Source organism: Tachypleus tridentatus, chromosome 10 (genome assembly GCF_004210375.1).
Source record: "Tachypleus tridentatus isolate NWPU-2018 chromosome 10, ASM421037v1, whole genome shotgun sequence".
NCBI lineage: Eukaryota > Metazoa > Arthropoda > Merostomata > Xiphosura > Limulidae > Tachypleus > Tachypleus tridentatus.
In genome coordinates, this window is record NC_134834.1 from 161,418,586 (window position 1) to 161,424,690 (window position 6,105).

The 6,105-nt window shown below is 31.1% G+C and overlaps 1 long non-coding RNA gene across 1 annotated transcript; it reads right to left on the minus strand.

The window, feature by feature from the left end:
- Positions 1 to 1,069: 1,069 nt before the first annotated feature.
- Positions 1,070 to 4,428, minus strand: LOC143228255 (uncharacterized). Its single transcript, XR_013015288.1, has 3 exons — positions 4,037 to 4,428; positions 2,885 to 2,969; positions 1,070 to 1,858 (listed from the first exon to the last, which is right to left on the minus strand). It is a non-coding gene; the product is annotated as an uncharacterized LOC143228255 (long non-coding RNA).
- Between the last annotated feature and the right edge of the window lie 1,677 nt (positions 4,429 to 6,105).

Genomic DNA, 6,105 nt, shown 5'->3' on the forward strand with positions numbered 1-6,105 from the left:
ATTAAGTGCAAGGGTACAAATAGTTTTTTTTATTTTGCTAATAAATTCATCTTTATAGCTGTTTAAATAATATCCATTTTTTCTATTGTATAAGGATATTTTTACAAATTGGAAGGAAACTAAACTCTTATTTAGATCAAATTATTATTTCGTTTACCACAATGAACATTTTTTTATTATTATGTTTGTTAACAAAAATGCAAACAAACTGAAGAAAATGGAAGATCACTGATGTGAGACAAACATGCATCCTCATTTATTTTAATTCTTTTGTCAAATCTAAGTGTTATAGTGATATACTGAGAGTCTTGACACGGCCAGGTGATCAGTGGTATACTGAGAGTCTTGGCACGGCCAGGTGATCAGCGATACACTGAGAGTCTTGGCACGACCAGGTGATCAGCGACATACTGAGAGTCTTGGCACGGCCAGGTGATCAGCGATATACTGAGAGTCTTGGCACGGCCAGGTGATCAGCGACATACTGAGAGTTTTGGCACAGCCAGGTGATCAGCGACATTCTGAGAGTCTTGGCACGGCCAGGTGATCAGCGACATACTGAGAGTCTTGGCACGGCCAGGTGATCAGCGACATACTGAGAGGCTTGGCACGGCCAGGTGATCAGTGATATACTGAGAGGCTTGGCACGGCCAGGTGATCAGTGATATACTGAGAGTCTTGGCACGGCCAAGTGATTAGAGTGCTGAACTTCCAATCTGTGGGTTGTGGATTTCAACCCTTGTCCCACTAAACATGGCACCATTTCATTTGTGTACTCTTGGTACACTTTCATCTGATTCTGAAATGAATAGAGTTTTTGGGTCAGGCATTTGGTTAAAAACTTACTTTCTCCAGGGACATGATATTAGCATGATATCTTAAGAAGGAGTTTATATCATACCTTCTTAATGACAAGAAACCAATCTGAAATATAAACTTATCTCAGAACGGCTGCTTTGGGTATTAACTTTTATTGGTAAGAAGAGAAAAAGGTTTTGACCTTCCTAGGTCATCTTCAGGTTAATAAAAGTTTGCTGAATTTGCATGGCCATTGCTTTTTTAGCCAGTTTTGATTTCATGTTCTGCTGTCCCATTTACACAAGAAACACGGAAACATTTTCTAACTTGGTTGTTGACCAAACAAATTACAAAGAAGTTTTAATTTTCCACAGAGAACCATGTTCTTACTACTGACCATACTAAGAAGAAGTTCAAGATTTTCTTATGAATGAATAATAGCAACAGATGTTTATATGTTTACGTATATGTTCAGAGAACAAACATAATAATAAAAATGTTAATTGTGGTAAGCAAAATAATAATTTGAGGAAAGCCTTCCATGAACTCCTTCTCTCTCAAACACACAAGGGAGGTAAATGATGAATTAATTATAAAATATTTGAAACATCTATAAACAAACATGTATGTATAAAACAAGAACAATGAACAACTACTGTTTTATATGGTTTTAATGTATATGAAGAGTGAAACAATGAATTGGAAAATAAGCTAAAAGGATTAATATGACACAAGTCACAGAAAAGTCATAAGTACAGAAAACTTACACTAACATCTGTCACACTTTCACTAACAGTTATGTCACAATAAACCTGCAGCATTAGATTCTGTTAAAATAATATATCTGTATATTTGATATGTCTGCAATAGTACAGTATTTAATGACAAATAAATTTGAAACATTCACCAAAATTCAGGCTAAACTACTTACAAAGTACCTGCATAATAAAACCAAACCTACCATGAAACAAGTTTAACAAAAGTTCTCGTTTAAAGAAATGCCAACACTTGCATCAAAAATACTGCTGTGAGAATCTCCAATAAAGTCTGATGAAACCACCTAAACAGTGTACGAGAAAAAAAAAATCACCAAAGTGTTTATTGTTCATTTTTGAAATATAGGAATCAATTTTAGATTTTCATATTCTAGTACATATTTTATTCTTATACAATGTTTATTAAAATCTTAAACAATAATAATTGTGTTTGGAATATAGTACAATTATAAAACTGTTTTTCCTGTTTACTAAGGAAATAAACAACAACAAAATTAGTCTAAAACTTTGTGTAGGATGTGATAAAATTATATTTTAAAAATAAATACATACATGTGATGAACCTATTATGAACTGATATCTTTAATTAAAATTAATGACAAGGTGTTAATTTTGTGACATAATATTCATGGAAAATACGTAAGGTACAACATAAATTGTAGGCACTGTTTTATCTGAAGCCCAAAAGAAACACAGGTAATTTAGCCAATTTATTCGTAAATGGGTAGGTGTTGTTTTTATAGCAAAGCCACATTGGGCTATCTGCTGTGTCCATCAAAAGAAATTCAACACTTTATTTTAAGTGTTGTAAATCCTAAGACTTACTGCTGTTCCAGCAGGGGATCATGAGTGAGTAGAACAAGACATACTTGCATATAATTGAATATAAAAATGAATAAGATGCTTTAACAGTTTTTATTTTTGATGTAACTGTATTTGTTTTCTGAATCACATCATCTAATTATGACTCACAATAAAGTCTGCAACAAGTATTAAAATTATATAATTATTTTTTTCAAATACTTCAATAAAAGAAACATTTTCAAGTACTTTGATAAATAAAATTATTTTCTACTCTTAAAAAGAAAAGACTTGTTAAACTTTAATGTACATGATGACCATAGGTTTTATGGCAAAGTTTTTTCTTATCTAAATGAATTGCTATTTCATAATTTGGAAACTCAACTCTGCCGTATAATACACAACATTTAAAATATTAATAAATAAATAAATTTTAGTTAAATCTTACTTCACTCATATCCCATTATGGTGTATTGTAAAAGTAGATTTAGAGGTGTGGAATGTTTTACCTTAGAACTTGGACCATCAACAGTTTTCTGGGTTGCTGTTATGGTGCAAACTGTGGTCTTCATTGTCAAACTTAAAACAGTTTAACTAAAGACACATAAAAATATTTATTTAGGGAATGGTATTTTTAGTTTGACAGCAAGTTGGACATTTCTTAACAATAAGTGATTCTGTTAACAATCAGTTTCTACAAACAAATTTAATTTTATATAAATTTTTTATAAAGTTCAACCTCACTTTCCATTTAAAACTATCAAATCAAAATAAATTTTAGGAACTGTTTTCACAAAGTGGTTTAAGTACATAAGAGTAGAATTAGTCTGGTAATTTCAACCTTTCTAAATACACTTGAATATTTTAAAACCACAAACTGTAAAAATATAACTTTTTTTTTCTGATGGTTTTCATTATGTATAATTTTATTTTCATACAACTAAGAAAATAAAATATATATATATATATAAACATATTCATGTACACCTGTGGTAACATTGGAAATTCAGAATCCTATTTAATATCAAAGAAAATGTATAAGTATTAAAAGGTATAAACTTTTCTGTATGACAAACTTTAGTAACCAAATGATTTGCAACAACTAGGACCTAATTATTAATTAAGGCATTATTTGAATAAGAACTTATTTTTTCTTGGAATGTTTGTAGAAGATACTATGTTTGTGATTGGTATCACAGCTGGGTTGATAAGAAACAAAGTAGTTCTGCATATAATATGGAAGGTTTTGTTTATAATATTATGTTTTTAGTGGCAGGTTTTGTTTCTAGCGTGCTTTGTTAGTGAAAGGTTTTGACTGTAGCTTACAGGTTTAACATTATTAATTTGTTATACTGTTATGATCACAACTTATACATAAAACCTACAGTTTAAGGCTATTAATTTGTTATATTGTTATGATTACAACTGATGAATAAAACTTACAGTTTGAGGCTGTTAATCAATACATTGTATAATGTATAATGAGTACAAGCAATATATAATTCTTACAATTTAAAGTTCTTAATGAATATTTTCTAAGTTAAACACTTTGTGTTAACGATAATATCGTCATAAATTTTCTCAAGGTTTCATTATTATTACTTAAAATTTGATTTCGTAATTCCCATAATTTGAGCCATGAATATTTAAAAGGTTCTTACCGACCTGTTGGAAGTTAGAGTATTAAAAATTCCATGCATGTTTTTTTTTTTATAAATCATCGAAAATCCTAGATATCGAAAGAAACATCGTATTTGATTTTGCCACGATGTGAATCGGTAATTTAATAGTAAGTGATTTCTTTCGTAAGTATGAAATAAACCTATAATTCAGAAAATCTTGGCTACTTGTCGTAGCAAAAAGGCTTAATTGAAGTTAATATACCGGTTTGTGTGATCGACATGATTCTCACATGGTTTGAGAATCCTTTGGAGACATCACAGTAATTATAACTTGATACAAACAAAGCGTGAGGACCGAACTCATGGCCGTTGATTACTTAGCGCAGTAAATCAACAATGAATTAATTCATTATTGGATTTTGTTTTTTCAAATGACCATCAACCTTCAGACGTTAACTAGTAGAGGCAGTTTGTGTTTATATTATTGATCGTAACGACAGTGGATAGTGTTGATTAGAATAATGTTTAATATACTAGTTTATTTGTAAATATAATGTACGAGTCAGTTAATGGCTCTCGTGTTTGTTTTGTTGTTAACTGCATAGCTTTACAATTGATTATTCGCACAGGGCAAACGACAGGAATCGAAAACCCAATTTTAGTATCTCACGGCTACCGCTGAACCACAGGGCTTTTATTCGTTATGTCTCCAAAATTAAATTTTTTTATCCCTTGGTTTGCGCGATCAAACACAACCTTTAAACACATAAGACTGACAAAATATTTATTAACAATAGGAGTAACGAACATGGAATATATGAGAAGCATTATTTATGGTACAGGTTACTAGATTGTTGTATGTATAAAAATATTTCAATATACAAAATAATATTTATTTTGTTTGGGATGATTTATAATTTGGTCATTACAAATATGTGTTTCAAAATATAAAACAGATCTGATTATGTTTCTATGTATTATACTTCCAACATCATCATAAAGTTGAGATCTAACACCAGTTTTCACTGAATTACTTAAATCCTTGACCAGTAGACCTAATGTCAATTTTTAACTGAGTTATATATACTTATGGCAAGTAGTCTTAATGTCAGTTTTAACTGAATTATATATCCTCGTGGCCAGTAGTCCTAAGGCCAGTCGTAACTGAATTATTTATCTTCTTGAGTAGTAGTCTCAAGGCCAGTTTTAACTGAATTATCTATCCTCTTGATCAGTAGTCCTAAGACTAGCTTTAACTGAATTACCTATCCTTTTGATCAGTAGGTTTAAGATCAGTTGTAACTGAGTTGTCTATCGTCTCGACCAATAGTTTTAAAGCCAGTTATAACTGAATTATCTATCCTCTTGACCAGTAGTCCTAAGGCCAGTTATAACTGAATTATCTATTCTCTTGTCCAGTAGTTCTAAGACCAGTTGTAACTGAGTTGTCTATCGTCTCGACCAATAGTTTTAAGGCCAGTTATAACTGAATTATCTATTCTCTTGTCCAGTAGTTCTAAGGCCAGTTGTAACTGAGTTGTCTATCGTCTCGACCAATAGTTTTAAGGCCAGTTATAACTGAATTATCTATCCTATTGACCAGTAGTCCTAAGGCCAGTTATAACTGAATTGTCTATCCTCTTGAACAATATTCCTAAGGTCAGTTTTAACTGAACTATCTATCCTATTGACCAGTAGTTCTAAGGCCAGTTTTAACTGAATTACCTATCAAATTGATCAGTAGTTTTAAGATTAGTTAATTGTAACTGAATGATCTATCCTATCGACCAATAGATTTAATGCCAGTTTTAACTGAATTATCTAACCTATTTTTTTCAATCTGGATATTTAGATTTTGTATTTTTAGGAATAAGTTTTAGATATTATGTGCAGAAAGTGTTAGCCGATATGTGGCTGTAATGAAGGTCAGTTAGCTCATTATACTCATTCTTAAAAATGGTTCAGTTTTTTTCTTGAGCGGAAAACAACCAATGGGTTATGTGCGGTGTGCCCATCGTGTTATCCCAATTATTATCGTATAAACCCACAAGATTACTGCCGAGTAACTGGGAACAAACATAATTAAGAGAAAATTAGAAAGTAAAAAA